Source organism: Biomphalaria glabrata, chromosome 11 (genome assembly GCF_947242115.1).
Source record: "Biomphalaria glabrata chromosome 11, xgBioGlab47.1, whole genome shotgun sequence".
Taxonomy (NCBI): domain Eukaryota; kingdom Metazoa; phylum Mollusca; class Gastropoda; family Planorbidae; genus Biomphalaria; species Biomphalaria glabrata.
Window position 1 is genome coordinate 534244 of NC_074721.1, and position 19459 is coordinate 553702.

Below are 19459 nucleotides of genomic sequence, written 5' to 3' on the forward strand. Positions count from 1 at the left end.
AACTATTTTAAAGTTCTGCGCCAAAATGCTCCTGACATTCAAAAAAATGAAGCTGGCTGTTATGGGCTCATTTTTTCATATGATGAGCTCAGACCTAGATCATAACCACAGGTTGTGTCCTGATGGCACTACATCTTGGTGTCACACTTTAAGAGATCAGAGGCACTAAAACAGCCATACAAAAAACATAATCAGACCATCACATCAGAAATAGGAAAACTGTTATTTCCTATAACTATAACTCCTATTTCCTATGGTTGCAATAAATATTTTATATCATTTTAAAAACTTTAAATGCGTTTTTCTCAAAATGTATTTTTAGGTGCATGTTGTCCACAAGAATCTCAAAATCTTAAGTTCTGTATAATTTAGACTAAAAATTTTTCACATGTAGTTTATTGATAGTATATCATAGGTAATAGGCTGCAAAAATTTTCAATATGTTTAATTTTCATAAAAAAAAGAAAAATAATGATGTGACCGCAGGTGAACAATGTGGTCCAAAAAAAAATAAAAATTTTAAAAATTCATTTTGAGGTTATTATGCGACAAAATGTATTTAACCCATATACATTTTTTTTTAGTATACACTTCTTTCACTACATCTTTAATGGCTGAAGGTTACAACACATGACTTCTGAACCTGGTAAAGACAAGGGCTTTGAGATTCAGAATATTTATGATACCTCTAAGTCCACCAAACTCTAATGGGTACTAAAAATTAGAGTGTGGTATCAGCCAGGATAACCAACTACTTAGTAGGCTAAAGTTTATTATATTATTGATTAACATGCATGGCTAGATTCAGTGGCGTCACTAGGGTCGGTGTCACCCCTCCCCCCCCCAAGGAAAACGAAATCTCTCCCTAAAAACAACTATTGTGGGTTTTTTTTGTTTCTTAAAATTGAACAATAAAACTGTAAGCTGATTTGTTACACCCGAATTTAGGCAGTGTTATCACGGATTGGAAAGCAGGAGCCATCTTTCAAAAAGCACGGCCAATTTGAACAAACAAATCAATTAGCTTGGAGATGAAATCCACCTACTCAAAACAATCATTGTCCCAACGCCACCTTGAAAAAAGACTGAGCAATGACGGCTGAGAAGGATCATTTGAATAACATACCGAGATAATGCTACCAATAGAGAACTATTTTCCAGCACAGGCATTCGCCGTCTACGGTAAGAGGCGACTGAACGTCGATTGACATTTGTGAGATATATCATTAGTGTCAATGTGTAATGCTGAGTTCTTGCTTCCTGAAGTACTCTAGACACGTGACAAGACGAATATTATAAACTAACTGAAGCTCGTTTCAGCAGACAAACATGAAGTTTATTTTATTACAATAATAATGCACTGCACTCCTTGTTAGTGCTACAAGTCAAGAAATAATAAACAATCCTATCCGCATAGCAGCGGTATCAAATGTAGGCCTATCAATCACGTCCGCATCTCAGCGGGTAACAATAAGAACAATTACCACTGGAGCTTCAACTATAGATTTCCATTGAAATACGAATAATACCTTCATATTCAATAAGCACATAATGAAATCAACTCTCAAATATTATTAATCAACAATCATTAGTCCATCGACTTTCATCCTATATACATATATATACACCAGTCCAGGAAGCAACGTCCAACCTTCCTGGACCGGGAGCAATACCTTACTGACTTGACTTGACTGAACTCAAAGTCAACTTTATTCATTCTACTTCCTGTTTTCTACATCAGGAATTCCACGTGTCTTTTAAACTCTTAACATGACGTGAACTTTAGATCATGCAATGTCAACTAAGACTGTGACAATTAGACAAGACGAAACATGTTTACTTAAGTCATCCTTAACACGAAAGCCGAAAAGAGAAGCGCAAAAACATGCCGTCAACGTTTAATCATGGTGTCACACCGATTTAAGAGGAAAGTGTAACGGACTTAGGTTAGTTCTTTGAGGGGCTATTTAAATGCCCCAATTGTATATTGTCAAGAGAGGGGTGTGTAAAAAGTGAAATTGTGTGTGTGTGTTTGTTTATTTTATTAGTTGAGTTGTAGATTGTTTTTAACACGGGGTTTTTCAAGGGGGGGGGGGGGGGGACAATAAGGTTTCCTGTGGTCCGTCTAGTCAGAAAGCTGACCTTGTCTGAGTAGGGTGTTGGTGATTGTTTTTCGGTTATTATGTTATGCCTAGAGTAAGGAGATATTATATTATTATTCTTGCTATGTGTGCGTACTGAATATTTGGGGTAATGCTATGATGTGTCATGATACCCTTATGTAATATATTATATTATATATTATATTGTTTGCAGTAAATAAATACTAATTTTCTACTCCGTTGAGTGTACTTTATAATAATTGTACGCTTGTAGAAAACTACAGTTTGGGCATAAATTAGCTCTCAAAGAACTAACCTAAGTCCGTTACAGAAAGTAGCTGTGGAGAAAGCTTGCAGCCCTATGTGTCGAATAGCGCGCGAGCGCTTATGTCAATGTGTTTCTCAACATTTTGCATTAATAAAATGTTACTTTCGCCACTCAACTGATCAGATAATTTGTTAAGGGGGAGCGCCTTAATCTCACTCAGAGTTGTCTGGGGGGATCCCCGGGTGCCAAACGTTTTTCTACATTTCTGAGCTTCATAATCTCTTTCCCGTGGCGTGTACAACGTAATATTTTTCTCATAATAGGAAAATTACTAGTCAAATCAAACTGAATTCAGAAAGTTTAGTACATGCTGATTCTAAAATGTGAGAAACATTCGAGGTAGAAATTTGTATTTTTAAAAGTTGTTTTTAGGGGAAAGTGCATTTTCTACACTTGGGTGTCACCCCCTGATGGGTGCCACCCGGTGCGGCTTTGCACCACACGCCTCTCCCCATAGTGACGCCACTGACTAGATTTAAACATGAAATGCGTAGGACATATTTATCTTCTCTTTTGAAGTTATGTCTGTAATCTATATATATTTAAGCTTTAAATGCATGTGAAACTATTAGAGTTAGTAAGGAAGATAATGTGAAGTAGATTGTAAACTAAAAGAAAATGTTTTTGTAAAATAAAATATTGTATTGTCTTCATCACCTCATATCTGAACACAATATCATAATAAAGAATAAACAAGATGTGCTTTAATAGGTTTGTTAATTGACCTCAAAACAAATTTAAATAATAAACAGGTGTAGATTCGACTGATGATATATCGGTGGACTAATTTAATTGGCTGTCAAGTAAAAAGTTGATTAATTACAGTTATGATTGGCTTATTCTACGACTTTAAATTATTAGGCTACCAACGCAGTTTGCACAGCACTCAGAGAAAATTATTATAGTTCGCCAACAGCTATAGAGCACAACGACTAACCGCTTAAAAATCCCAGTCTTCACCAAGACTCGAACCCAGGACCCCAGGTTTTGAAGTCAAGCACTTAACTACTCAACCATAGCGCCACCGGATATGTTACTTACGTGTAATTATTTCATTGATTGCTTACTAGTCCATCTGACAGACACATCATACACACCCAGTCTTACATAAAGTAACTAATCTTTTACAGACCAGTGTAACAAACCGTGTTAGTTATTATAATGGTAGGGCTAAATTCATAGTTGCACGAGATTGTAAGATCCTGGTCAACAGGTCCAGGTGAATGTGTGTAAGGACAGATGAGAGAGCGAGTTGGTGACTGGGGCACAAATGAGAGAGAGTGCATATACTTTCAGAGGGTTAGTTTAGACTATAGTTTGGGTTTGAGTAAGTCGAGAGCTTATTAGTAGGAAAGTCTTATCGTAGATAGTCCTTGTTGGTGAGCGTTGTATTTTCTTTTGCGTTTATCTGCGTACGGGACGTACTACTTAATACGTAGAATAGTTAATAAAGTGTTTCATTAACTATAAAGTTCTGAGATGTGTCTATTTAAAGAGTAGCCTATGTTCATAGGGCCGGATTTAGGACAGGACATGGTGGAGCTACTGCCCCAGTGAATCCACAAGAAAGGGGTCTCCACAAGATTTTAAGTCTCAAAATTTTGACGTTTCAGCCACTTTTATGTTTGTTGGTTTTTGTTTAGAACATTGTGTCCGATAAAACTTTAAATTTTACGATTGACAAGAAAGAAGTGTATGCTTGTATCATGCTTACAACTTAGAAATGCAGTTTTGAATCTCTACGGCAGTGCGTCAAACCAGGACCTTACCCTCCACAAACTCAAAGATAAATTAAATGTACCTTCTTTGTTTAACTAAAAAAATACAATAAAAATTTTGTTTAAGAGTCTATAAAGTATAAAGTAGAATAAATCTACTTTGTTTCTTTCTTCCAAAACATGGCATATAGTTTTATTATTAATAAGTGGATTTTTTAATTTATGATTTTGAAAAAGTGTACGGGGCTCTACAAAATTTCTACCCCGGGGGCCTCCACATAGTTAAATGTTTCTGTCGTCAAGAAGCTAACTAAGGCTTAGAGTCGCTTTCCAGTTACCCAACCCCCTAGACAATGACGTTTACAGCCAGGGCAACTCTTGAGATAGGCCAGCGGTTCTCAACCTTTTTAGTGCTGCAACCCCCTAATAAGATTCTCCACTAAGCATCGAACCCCAACCGTAATTTTTTATTCGTTCACGGACCAAGTTCAATCGCAATTGGCTAATGTTATAAAATCCTAATCGAAATGTCTATATTTGATATTAAACTGTTACTCAGCCCTGAGTTGTCAAGTTCTTTGAATTGGTTGTGTCGTGTGGTACAGTTTGCAGAGAATCTGGGTAGTGAGAAACGTTACAATATATATATATATCTTTGCCAGTGCTACAAAGCCAAGCAGCTTAATGACTTATAAGTAGATTAGCAAAGTATAAAAGATATAATGAGAAACAAGGTAGTCTTAGACCAAGCTTAATTTAATGATTTAGATATAGTCTTTTTTTTCTCAAGACTTTGCAGCTACCTTCGTGTACAAATAAAATGACATTGTGCAAAATTTTGAACGCCAGAGTCTTTAGAAAATGTGAATATGTTTATCTTCATGCATAGTGAAAACGAGATTGAATGAATTCTTGTGAATACAATGACATTGTGCTTATTTTTGTGTGAAAATAGCAAATCTTTGGTCACGAAGTAACATTTTGTTTACACTACAGATGATTATATTGTGATTCGCCTCCTGTAACCATATTTTCTTCATAGAGAATGTATGTTTAACTCTTATAAAATAATTGATTTAATAGAGAAAACTTTTTCAAAGTATTATTATAAAAATTAAAGTGAGTTTACTACTTAACAGTACTTTGTAGTTGGGCTTCTAAGATTGTAATTGATTAACTTTTAAGGCCCTTTTTTCATTGCTCTTTTTATGGTCACTAATAGAAGTTGCTGTAAACTGGTATGCTCCTCCTGACATCCTCCAAAACTTAGTCAGTCATCATTGACACTTAAACATAACAATTCTCAATCTTATCATTGACACTAAGTCATTACCATTCTCAATCTAATCATTGACACTAAGACATTACCATTCTCAATCTAATCATTGACACTAAGACATTACCATTCTCAATCTAATCATTGACACTAAGACATTACCATTCTCAATCTAATCATTGACACTAAGACATTACCATTCTCAATCTAATCATTGACACTAAGGCATTACCATTCTCAATCTAATCATTGACACTAAGGCATTACCAATCTCAATCTAATCATTGACACTAAGTCATTACCATTCTCAATCTAATCATTGACACTAAGACATTACCTTTCTCAATCTAATCATTGACACTAAGACATTACCATTCTCAATCTAATCAATGACGTTAAGATGTTACCATTCCCAATTTAATCATTGACACTAAGACATTACCATTTTCAATGTAATCATTGACACTAAGACATTACCATTTTCAATGTAATCATTGACACTAAGACATTACCATTTTCAATGTAATCATTGACACTAAGACATTGCTATTCTCAATGTAATCATTGACACTAAGACATTACCATTCTCAATCTAACTATTTGTACCGTCTTGAATGGTGTGAATGTTGATTGAATGGTATAAGGGCCTCTTCTGGCCTTGATGTAGTGTTCTTGTATTCTTAATTAAACACATCACATATTATGGATAAAATAATTACAAACTCCTCTCTGTCAGACAAATATTTATTACATCAAATAATAGTTCAGAAAGTAGGCAATCTCAGCCATACAATATCATCCTGAATTATTTCTCATCAAATACAAACTACATCCATAGAAAAATGTCCACTTAGGTACTCATATTATTTAATCCAATTTCATAAAACAGAGACACCTACGTCTCTTGATACATCATGGTGCTAACTTACTAAAAAAACGTGGTTGTGTGATAAAAAATGGTACCTCTTTGCTTGACAATGTGTAAGACCCATTTTCACGTGAACTGAAATCATCTCGTGCATCTCACTCTAATCATAATGTTACACCATTGACACTAAGACATTACCATCCTCAATCTAATGATTGTCTCACTGTTATCATTGGCACTAAGACATTACTATTCTCAATGTAATCATTGACACTAAGACATTACCATTATCAATCTAATCAATAACACTAAGACATTACCATTCTCACTGTTATCATTGACACTAAGACATTACCATTCTCAATCTAATCAGTGACAGTAGACATTACCATTCTCAATCTAATCAATGACACTAATACATTACCATTCTCACTGTTATCATTGGCACTACGACATTACCATTCTCAATGCAATGATTGACACTAAGACATTACCATTCTCACTGTTATCATTGACACTAAGACATTACCATTCTCAATCTTATCAATGACACTAAGACATTACCATTCTCACTGTTATCAATGACACTAAGACATTACCATTCTCAATCTAATCATTAACACTAAGACATTACCATTCTCCATCTAGACAAAATTTACATGGTCACAGTTTAAAAGTGAGGAAAGCAACAAACAACAATTAAATTTAAGAATCTATATTCATTACCCAGCTCAAATACAAACAGATGCTTAGATAATAATAAATAATTAATAATATAAATAAAAAATTAGTATAAAAAATATCAATAGTGCAACAACTTGTATTTTTTTTTATTGCATTTGCATAGTAACAGAACTGGTACAGAAAAATACAAAAGACATAAATGTGGGAGCCACCGCTGGGCCAAAGTAAAAACACAGCATATTTGTATTTTTTTAAGCATTGTTCACCCCAGCAGCAGTAAATCGCTACATGGCAAAATAACAAAGCAAAATTTTAGTAATGGTTTAATAATAATAATGATGCTGAAGATAAAAGATGAGTGCAGTGTTTTCATAAACCCTATTACAACCTACTTTCCTCTATGGCAAAAAGGTGCCTGAGTTAATCTTTATAGTGCTTACAGGAGCACCCCGTTACGCCATCCTTGAAGATATATTTGGCATGCAGTCGCCCCCCATGTGGGATAATTTTCCAACCCATCACAGATGTTGAATGATAAGTATTTCTTCTATACTACCCACACCAGCCTCCAGCAGAACATTTTTTTAAGGTAGTTCTGCCAGTGTATGAAAGTTTGGTGAGAACTACTGCTTGGATATATATATATATATTTAATTGTGAAACTTGAAAAAACTTCTTTTTTGAAACAAAACTAAATATAACTTTTATTACAACATAACACTAACCCTAATACTAACCTAGATGAAATGAAATAAATCTAGTAGCAATAATATAAAATGGTATTTTAAGTATTTTAAACAAAATCTAACTCACTACAAAAAACATGTCTGTACAGTTTCAGATCCCTGGGTAATTTGCATTACACTAGACCATTTTTGTAATTTCACCATCCTCACTGCATATCCACCAACCAATCGCTAATTTCTCAACGTTACCTTGGAAACACCCACACACACACACTCCATAACACTGCTATACACATTTTTATGAACATACAAAACATAAAGATTGTATAATTATGTCTTTATATAACTTTTGTTTTATAATTATTTTATCTAAGTAATTGACTAAGTAATTGTAATCATCGTCCTAAATATAATTTTGAGATCTTGTTTTCTAGTCTTAACATTACGAAAGATAACAATCTAAAAGGTTAATAGTTATTGAAGCTAACAAACTAATATTAGAAAATGGTAAAATAAAAAGTTCTACATTGCTAAATTTCAGCACATGGAAAGCTTAATGTCTAATTGGAAAAATAAATGTGAAGGTGGTTCTGTACCACACACAGTACCAGAGTGGCAAGGAATTAACTGCAACATGGCAAACGTGCGTTTGAGTTTTGAAGAGCGGAAGCAGATAATTATCAAAATCATCCAAGCCATAGCTGTCTGCGCCAATAGCTGCAAAGCCAGCTGCTGGAGATGTGGGAATAGTTGCATTGAACAGAACACCATCAAAAGCTCCAAGTGCATTTGTACCCTAAAAAATAAAAATAATTACATCTTATTTACATACCACAGCTTTAATCATTAAAAGATTCCTTCCAAAATGTTTCAAAGAGAAATGTTTAGGATTCCGAGCAACACAGAGTAAGCATAGTTTTTTTAAGTTTCAGTCTAATTCATTTTATATAATGTTTTCTCAAACTCAGTTTACTAACAGAAAGTATTTTAATAGGTTAGTTTTAAAATTGCAGGAGATAATAAGAACAGTTTCATTACATTTTTGGTTCTCTGCAGTGGCAATGGACAAAAATATTCACAATGAAAAGCCAATTTCATTCAAGGAATAATTATGTTGGACTAAGTTCAACTCTAATTGCCTTTTTCAACAGCTCTATGTACATAAAAGTTTTGTGAATTCATCTATCAACATGTGACATCAGCATAATGTCATAAACTCTTCTAATAATTTTTTTCATGACATAAGAGATGGCAGATGATATAACGGTTATCTGTTTCTGTGGCCTACGGTTAACAAGGGTGTCATGTGGCCAGCACAATGACCAACCGCCTTTACTTTTCCCCAACTTATATCAGGTACCCATCAGAGCTGTGTGGACTCAGAGGCGCCCAAAGATCCAGAAATTAAAAATCTTAGTCTTCACCAGGATTTGTACCCAGGACCCATGGTTTGGAAGCCAAGCTCTTTACTGTTTAACCATGGCGCCTCCATTTTTAAATTTTTTTTTTGTGATAAGGCAGAGAAAATGGTTGGGAGGGAGGGGGTCAGAATATGATCCTTTTTGTCCAGTAGATATAGTGGTCAGTTTGTAGACTTCATCAAGCCCTAACTTGAGAACTGCTTGGTCAGACACAAACTGTGAAAGATGGAATGTGATAATATGAATATATATATATGAATACAATATTAAAGTGCTGACTTATTTATTACTAAAGCATCTCCAGATTTTCTTTTGCTAAGTCTTTCTTTTAACCAACTGGTGTGGCACAGCAGTAGGCTCTTTTTTTTTTCATTGCAAGTCTATGGTTATTTTTTTAAAATCTTTTTGTCTACCAACACTCTTTAAACTATTTCCCAGGTGGATTCCCTACTTTAAATTTCTGTCTGTTAACATTTCAGCAAAGGTACAAGATATGAATACATTGCTTATGTCCTGAGAATGTTCTGCATTAGACACTTTAGGCCTACTCTGCTACTCTATCACCTAAATAAATTAAGTTATGCTTCTTTTCCTTGGTCTTTGTTTCACTGCCAAGTTTGATACGTAATACAAAAAGTGTCAAAGGAATTCATCAGATTAATTTAATATTTAAAAATAGAATTGACTCACCATTAGCTGTCCCAATGAATGAACCATAATGTCAGGTTGACCATTAACCCTATCTTACTGTACCAGACATTCATGCTTGTTAGTTTAGCCTAAAGATAACAATGGTAGTGATATTTAGCTGCAAACATTTTACTAAATTTATATAACTGGTAATAAATTATTGTTAAAACAAAAGAAAGTCCATAGAAAAGAGATACAAATAAAACATAAAACAGTCTAATTTAAAACTAAATAAAATGATTAATTAACACATTCTTTTTAAGACTGGATGGCTGCCTGGTTGTGCAGTATGCACACTGGATTACCTTTCACAATGGTGGGAAGCATGGTCAAGAGGCCAAGTGCGCTTGAACTTGGCTTGGCTTGGCTACCTAGAAGGGGGCTCGAGGTTCGACACCCGACTCGGGCAGAGATGTGTTTACTGAGCGCCCAAAGGCAGCACGGAAAACCAACTCCTAGATACCCCCTCCCCCCCACCGGTCCACAAATGAGATTGGACCAAAAAGCGCTCTGAGCATGCTATAAGCATGAAAGTAGCGCTATATAAAAGCTATAATAATAATAATAATGGTGCCAGGTTCATATTCTGCCAGCTGACATCAAACTTTTGAATTCATTTGTCAGTAATTATATTTTCTTTTTTTTTTTTTAAATACAAGCCTCATGCAATAGCAGTCTTTAACTTTTTCTTTATTGTTATAAATTATTTTAAGCAGAAGAATCTAATGAAATATACTTACAAAACTTCCTTTAAGATTTCAAGTTAAAAGTTGTGGGTGAACATCATCCCAGGGTATACCAGGACCTATACAGATAGAGTGGTCATGAGTCTGAAATACAAATAAAGTGATTGTGTCTGAAAAACTTTTTTCTTTTATTAATCAGAGTTAATATGTCATCTAGGTATGTCAAATAGATAAGTTTTCCAACCTGTAGGTATGTCTGACAGATATGTCATAAAGAGTCTTACAGTCTAGTAATGTAACATGCTGACAAATTTTTTCTTTAGAATCTTAAGGGGAGGGGAGGGAGGTAAGAAGAGTGCTTTTAAGAAATTATTACTCACTATGGTTTCAATTACAATGGTCAGGTCAGTTCATCAGGGCTGATCAATCCAACATAAGATCCACTATTTGGTAATTTACCTATGCCACTGTCATGCTTTAAATATTTCCAGCCAATAGAAGTAAATTGAGTTGTATGTGCTGAGAAAGGAAGACAAAAAAATGTTTGTAAAATGTTTCACATATCTTAGTTGTTCCTTCAGAGTTGAAGATAATTTACTTCCTAGTCCTAACTTCCAGCAGGATGACAGCAGGCAGGGTATTAACCCAGGACCATCGAGAAGTCCAAATAATATACCACACGACCAGGCAGCAAGCCTGTATGTATTATAAGTGTGATTCAATATGTTATAAATCTATATTTTATATATGTTATAAGTGTGATTCAATTTGTTTAAAACTACAAAATTCATTTTTTTTAGGTTTACTGTTTTTGACAGTCAAAATAGTGGTTTACATTTTTTTCCCACCATTTAAGAATTCCGATTACAATACAAAATTTAAAAAAAATAGAAAAAAAAAACCACATACACACATACAAAAGATTTGTAAAAAGCCTTGGCAGTCACATCAAACATTTTTTCAAAACCAACAACATGCATATCCTTGATACAAAACACACACACTGGTCATTTTAGCCATAAGAGATGTACCTGTTACCAGATGTACCAGTAAGGTTGATTGGCTGCATTGTTAAACATTAAAAGCAAACCATTATCCATACAGATCTAGTTTCACTAGAGAAAAGATTTTTTTTCTTGGTATCCAAATTCTTATGTATAAGATTTCTATAATGTGTCTTCTTTCTACTATAACATGCTCAGTACACTTTTATTGTATAAATACGGTAAGGGTTATATAATTTGGCTCTAAATGAAAGATTTACCTGCTTTCCATATGAAGGGAGGGAGGGGGGGGGGGGCAAACATTATAGTTTCGGTTCTAATGCAGTCATAAGACCATATCTAGTATGACAGTTGACAGTAAAAACTTGCAATTAGATTCCATTATAGTTTCGGTTCTAATGCAGTCATAAGACCATATCTAGTATGACAGTCGACAGTAGAAACTTGCAATTAGATTCCAAGCAATAGTTCTACAAGTATATAGTGAATTTAAGATGTAGCACATAAATTATAATTTCCAAAATCTAAACATAATTTTTCTATTGCACAAAGTTATCCAGCTAGAGCTAAATTTTAAAGTAAGAGGCAATTCACAGTTGGAAACATATGAAAATATAAAGTAAAAATATTAATGTCCATTATGCATCAGGTTTAATTACAAAATGAGGATACTGAACACTTCAAGAACTTTAAATATTTCCTTTTCCACAACCAAGGTAACCAATCGAGCCTAGTAGGAAGCGTGGTCAAGAGGCCAACTATGCTTGAACTTGGCTTAGCTTGGCTGCCTATGAAGGGGGCAAGAGGTTCGACACACAACTCGAGTTGAGTTGTGTTTACTGAGTGCTTTAAGGCAGTTAGAAAACCTACTCCTACTGGTCCACAAATGAGATTGGACCATAGTGCTCTGAGCATGCTATAAGCATGAAAGTAGCGCTAATGAAAGCCATAATTTATTTATATAGTAAATATTTAGGGTTAGAAACATGCTTACAATTCAAGTAGATTTCCTTATTGAATGACACTACAAAATGTAATCATGTATAATCTGGATATTCTTCTTTGTTTTTATTATTCATTAACTTCAACAGACCTACTTTTTTTTCAGTGTCAGAGCAGGAGCACCAACAAATGTTTCATATTTTAAAATCTTTTTAAAAAAAAAAACTCACAACATAGCAAGTAAACTGCTTTACTATCGAAGTTAGTGGAATTAATTTAGGTGAATAGGATGCATGCCATAGTTTTACTTCTTCTAGACTTAAGCATTATTTCAATTTATCAGACAATATTTACCCAGATAACGATCCTGACTGCCAGGTCGTGCAGTTTGCGCGCTGGACTGTCGATCGGATTTATAGATGGTCTCTAGTTCAAACCCTGCCTGCTCCCATCCCCCGTCACCCTGCGGGAGGTTTGGACTAGGAAGTAAACTAGCTTCAACTCTGAAGGGACATCCGAAACATGTAAAACAATTTACAAACATTCCAAAGATAAATACATGTTAAATTAGTTATAACTTATGAAGACATATAGCTATTGACATAGTTTTAATTTAAATTTGAGGATAAAATGTAAAAACAAAAAAATCTTCATTAAAATTATAACATAGATAGCCCCATTTTCTAAAAGATCAATAGCAAATATTCTTTTTTTAATGCTTTGTTTAAGCCTGCTTAGCATACTTTATAAAAGTGCATAATTTGACTATAGTACGTATTGCTTATAATATTAGCCTTTTCTTGCATCAAAGTAAATCAGAAATATTATTTTAAAATCAATTGTTGATTTAACATAATCATCAATTTAGTGGCTCAGAAAAGAAAAAATGTCTGAAAAAATGATTATAATTTTTAGAATAGTTGCGGATTAAAATGTAATAAGAATGCCTTTTAAAACTTGCAATCTATAGGGCTTGCTAATAAAAATACCAAAGAGTGGAGATCTATCACAATGTGAGAAATGGCGAGGCATCACTTTGCTGTCAGTACCAAGCAAGATTTTTAGCAGAATCCTACTAAACAGAATAAAGGGAGCATGTGATGAACACCTAAGGGAAGAACAGGCCGGATTCAGAAAAGGGAGATCTTGTGCTGACCAAATAGCTACACTCAGGATAATTGTAGAACAATGTGTCGAATGGCAATCTCCTCTATATGCAACTTTTGTTGACTTTGAAAAAGCTTTTGATAGTGTCGACAGAGAATCTATTTGGACTGTAATGAGACATTATGGGATCCCCAATAAAATAATAACCATGACTGGAAATTCCTCTGACAGCTTGCCACAGTGGGTTACTTGACAGGTGAAACCATCATAAAGGTTCTTGAGGTTAGAGAGAGATAGATATAGAAACTAGAATCTATATACTAATAATGTAATATAGATCTAATATAATATCTAGAGTAGTTTATTTAATCCGGACATTACATGAATTCAGACACTAGCTGTTTTTGTGGTCATTAAATCTTTTTTTTGATATTTAATGAAACTAGCATGTCCATTTCCAATGATTCTGACCCAATTTCCTTCCATTTAGTTGTCTTTTTATGTAAAAGAAAAAAGAATTTCAAATGTCTACATCAGGTTTTTGTTTTTTCCTATGTTACCCGGATGACTTTACCTCTTCCTAGGGTTAAGACTATATTTTTTGGTTGGCTAAGTCTAAGCTAATGAGCCCGGCAATACTTATTCTGTTTTTTTGGAGCTGTTTTATTTGATTCATAAGCCAAGTTGTTTGATTTTATACTACAAAAATAATAGGGTGTTTGAATTAAATTATGATTTTCTTACCAAAATTTATTTCAGACAGCCAGTTTTGGACATCAATGTTAATGATCTTATATTATATTTGTTTGTTTGTTTTTTTCATAGAGAATAAATGGGCAAATGTTTGTAGTGAGCTTGGTACATTGAATGTAGTTAAATGCCTAGATCTAGACCTACTTTTTTACCTTTACCTATCCCTTAGTCTGTTGGACCGTTGGGGCACCAGGCAAGATTTGTCGACTGTCTTTCTCCATTCCTCCCTTTTTTTTGCCTTGTTTAAAACCTCTCTCAATGGCAGGCCTGTCCATTCTTTAATGTTGTCCTCCCATCGCTTTTTCTGTCTGCCTCTTCTTCTTTCCCTGGCACTGTTCCCTGAAGGAAGGTCTTTGCGAGCCCCGTAGATCTTGTAATGTGGCCAAAGGTTTTAAGCTTTCGTCTTTTCACAATAGTTAGCAGGTCATCATGGGCTCCGATCGCTACAGTAACCCTGTCTCTGATTTCTTGGTTTGTGATGCGGTCTTTGAATGTGATGCCTAGGATCCTTCTGTAGCATCTCAATTCCATTGCTAGGATCCTCCTCTCAAGCTCTGCATTCAACGTCCATGACTCGCAAGCATATAAAAATGTGGCCATGACCAGAGAGCGCATCAGTCTGATTTTGGTGCTGAGGGCTAAGCCCTTATCTTTCCATATTATTTTAAGTTTCGAAAGGGCTGCTGTGGACTGTACTATTCGGGCCAATAATTCGGGTTTTGTTCCCTCATCTGAGACAATAGCTCTGAGGTATTTGAAGCTGTTAACACTAGTTAGCTTTTCACCTCCAATACTGAAGCCTCTTTTAAAGCCCTGATGGCTATTGGCCATAATTTGAGTTTTTTCGGCATTTATTTGCATGCCATATGCTGCGGCAGTCTTGTCAATGCGCATCACCAGGACAGCTAGTTCTTCTTCTGTCCCTGCTAGGCAGTCAATGTCATCTGCGAAGCGCAAGTTAGTAATTCTTCTTCCTCCAATGCTAACAGTACCTTCATAGCCCTCGAGGGCATCTTCCATTATCCTTTCAAGAAAGATATTGAAGAGTGTTGGTGACAGTAGGCAGCCTTGTCTTACTCCAACTGTGGTTTTGAACCAATATTATTGTTGAAGTACACCGCACTGGTGGCATCCTTGTAGAGGTTCTGGATAACTTTGATTATGTTTTTATTAATGTTGTACTTTTCCATTGTCGCCCAGAGTGCTCCGTGCCATACTCGATCGAAAGCTTTCTTGAAATCAATAAAGACATGGAAAAGATTCTCTTGGTGTTGGAGATATTTCTCACAGAGTATTCTGAGGTTTAGGATTGGCTCCGTTGTGCTGTGACCTTGTCTAAAACCTGCTTGTTCCTCTGATATGATGTTGTCTGCTATCAGTTTTAGCCGGTTTAATATGATTTTTAACAGTACTTTGCTGGGATGACTTATGAGGCTGATGGTGCGATAGTTTTGACAGAGTTGTAAGTTGCCTTTCTTTGGAAGGGTTATTATGAGTGATTGGGTCCAGGGTTTGGGCCAATCTCCTGATTGCCAGACCTTGTTGCCAATCATATAGAGTGCGTTTATCATAGTTTTTCCTCCCGCCTGAAGAAGTTCGCCAGGAATGTTGTCAACTCCAGCTGATTTTCCCTTTTTCAGGGTTTTTACTGCTGCTGCTACTTCTGAGCGAAGAATCGGATAGTCATCAATGTTGGAAACTGCCTGGACATTTAGTATCTCTGGATCTCCTGAGATTTCAAAGTTATACAACTCTGAACAGTATTCCTAGGTCGACTCTATTGTATTTTTTTCTATTATAAAAAGAATGTTTTTGACATTTTTGTTAGGTTTTATTAGATCTAATTAGTTTTTTCCTGTGAAATTAGTCATAAAATTGATTTTTTAAAATAACTGATACAGAGTTATACATCCCTTCTCTAAGCCTGTCTTTGGTGATAGATAGTTTCTGACAACTGTTTAGTGGTGAAAGGATTAATATAGACTAGATCTATTATATAATAATATATAGATCTCTAGAGATAGATTAGATTGATTAGATCTAGATCTATAGAAATCTATACTAAACTGACTAAACGGTATAATTATAATACTATTATAATGTGTATAACATAGATCTACTGACTAGATGACTACATTGTCTAGATCTATAACTAGTTAGTAGTGTAACAACTATAATTTAATAAAGTATAGACTCTATAATATAAAAATATAGTATAAATAATATTAATGGACCTCATTCACCAATCGTAAATAAACACATTTAGCCATGGCATAATATTGATAAAACAATAAAAAATATGTATCACGTGACAGCCACTATGGATGGCATACTTTGTATAGAGGATATAGATAATCACGTGGCTAAATGTTGTTTGTTTACGATTGGTGAATGAGGTCCATTAACTATATTATAATTTTATTTAGTATGAAAAAATATAGTATAAAATAGTAGTATTTTAATTAAGTATAGTCTAGTGACAATAGTGATGGTATAGTCAGACAAATAGTATAGACAGATACTCAGATAGTGTGAGATAGTCATACTATTTTTGTATTATAATTAAGTATAGTCTAGTGACTATACTCAGACTAATAGTATAGACAGATAGTGTGAGATAGTCATAGTATAATGATTATGATAATAATGACTATTGTGATTGTCTAGATCTATAGTAATTATTATATAAATAATAATAAATTATAATAGATCTTTTATAAACTAGATCTAGAGTAGTTTATGCTATTTGGACACCTATAGGCTAAAATTTCAAAGTTTGACTTTGACAGCGCATTATTTGACAATGTTTCGACATAGAAAAGAAATAAGTATCAAAATCTTCTTTAGTTTAAGTTTAAGGAGAATAAGGATGACTACTTATATTTGTACCCCTAACCTATATTTGTTATATTTAAGGGCAAAGAGGCCATGTGTTTTCATTTCATCATCATCATCATCACTCCTTTGAGTTCCTCATGGAACATAGGGCCTCGACAAAAACACGCCACTCTCCACAGTCTCTTTCTAGCTTTTTGATGGTGTCCCAGCTCTTCCCGGTCTTCTCTGCTTCTTCAAGTACACTGCGTCGCCATGTTCTTTTTGGTCTTCCTCTGCGTCTTGTTCCCTGGGGGTTCCACTCTAAGGCCTGCCTAGCTCTGTTGCTGGTATCTTTTCTAAGGGTGTGACCAATCCATCTCCACTTCCTCTCTAAGATCTGCATTTCTATATTGTTTTCATTTAATGCAGACAAATTTGACCCACATTATTTTATTCCGGAGACAATAATTTATTTCAGACAGTCTCTATATTTAGGCATCAATAAACTCCGATTTTAATTCTATATTAACATTAACTAAATTTTTGTTTTTTGTTTATTAAATTAATTTAATAAATTTCTAATACAGATGATCTTTTGTAGTATAGTACAGGTTAGGATAGCCATTCTTGCCTAAATAGCTGAATCCTCTATATTCTCTCTATATAAATCTATCTAGTAGGTGGATGGACTTCATCATGGATGTAACTGGCAGTGGTGTGCTACGAGGTGGTGAGTGTGGTGACATGATAGTCAGATGGATGGCTGCCTGGTCGTGCGGTCTGCGCGCTGGATTGTCGTTTGGATTTACCTATAGTGCCGCGTTCAAAGCTTGCCCGCTCCCTCCCCCGTCGTCCAGCCGAAGGTTTGGACTAGGAAGTAACTATCTTCAACTCTGAAGGAACATCAGGAACATGTAAAACAAACAAAACATACACTGATGATGCAGAGGCAGGGAGCAGTAGTGGTGTAGTTAAGATGTATTGGATGATACACTAACTTTGACACCTGGCAGCATCGCAGAGCTCACTCTAATGTGGCAGCAACAGACAGGGATGTAATTTAATACTTTTACAGATTCTGCCACTATCATTGAGGGCAAGCAAAATAGTTCATATTGATTGGAAAATTATTTTCGACCTGGTGACTTATTACATCTACTTACTGTTGCCACAGTTCTATAACCAAAAAAAGTTTTGTGCTAACGTCAATCTCAGGTTTCAAAATAATGAAAAGAACAACACAATTAAATTCATGCATTTGTGCTGAAAATTGTATTCATATATCTCTGAAAATTAAAAAAATTACAGCCTTTTTAACAGAAAAAAAGTACTTTTTCTGTCTTTTTTTTTGACACGTGGTGCCTCGTCATGAAGTGTAAAATATTTTCTTGGACTTCTATGTATAATTTAAAGGTAAAATAAGTAGTAACAGGTAATCAAGCATCTCTGTTTAAAATTGTATTCAATTATCTCTTATGGTTCAAAAGTTACAGTCTTTGAAATGTGAAAAAGTACTTCTTCGTCGATCGTTTCTTTTTTACAAGTAACCTCACTTTAAAAATTAATAAGAAAATTTCGTCAAAGTCTATCCCTTGTTTGAAAGTAAAATAAATATCAGGACATAATCATGCATTTCTTGTGAAATTTTCATGCAAATAACTCAAATAGTTTATAAATTACAGCATTTTTATTGCAAAATTTCCCTTTTTCGGTCACGAAATATTTTTAAAAATATAGGCAAAATTTTCGCCACTAAAATTGCTATAACTTCTGACAACTTCTGTTCTAATTATCTTATCAATAAATTCAGTTTAAAGAGCTCTATCTAACTATATCAGTTTCATTACAATATATTGAGTTTGAAATTTTTATCAAAGTACCTAGTCTAGATCTAGATCTAGTCTAGACCCTGAGTAGACACCTAGCTTAGTCCCGAGACCTAGAATAAATTGAAATTCTAAATTAAGTAAATAATTTTAAATACAAACTTGATTACTTGACTTACCCCAATCAATGAATCATTATTTATATCCATATTCTACAGCTGAAACATTAATATTCCCATTAGAATCTTATTCTATTAAAGCCTACACATAAGCCTAAATATGTTCCATTTTAAAGGCTAGCAAAAAAAAAGTAATTTTCAAAAAATCTAAAAAATCCATTCCAACATGCTGCAGTCCACTGCAGAGAGATACAGATAAACATCTAAAAAATAGCTTCACTATCGCTCTTCTAGGTCAGAGTTAGTAAGGGTATAAATAGTTATTTAAGTTATTTAAAAACTAGCAGTGCGTGCGTAAACGAAACAACCCAAAATCGGCGACTCGAGTCGGCGCCTTCGACATAGAGGTCACGCTTTAGTTGTCTACCTTCA

The 19459-nt window shown here is 34.5% G+C and overlaps 1 long non-coding RNA gene across 3 annotated transcripts; it reads right to left on the bottom strand.

The window, feature by feature from the left end:
- Positions 1-9173: 9173 nt before the first annotated feature.
- Positions 9174-12848, bottom strand: LOC129921844 (uncharacterized). Of its 3 annotated transcripts, XR_008773829.1 has the most exons (6): positions 12760-12827; positions 11373-11490; positions 10840-10978; positions 10514-10603; positions 9774-9862; positions 9174-9299 (listed from the first exon to the last, which is right to left on the bottom strand). It is a non-coding gene; the product is annotated as an uncharacterized LOC129921844 (long non-coding RNA). The 3 variants fall into 3 exon arrangements; XR_008773827.1 differs by lacking the exon at positions 11373-11490 and having other exon boundaries at positions 12760-12848; XR_008773828.1 differs by lacking the exon at positions 12760-12827 and having other exon boundaries at positions 11373-11503.
- Positions 12849-19459: the final 6611 nt, after the last annotated feature.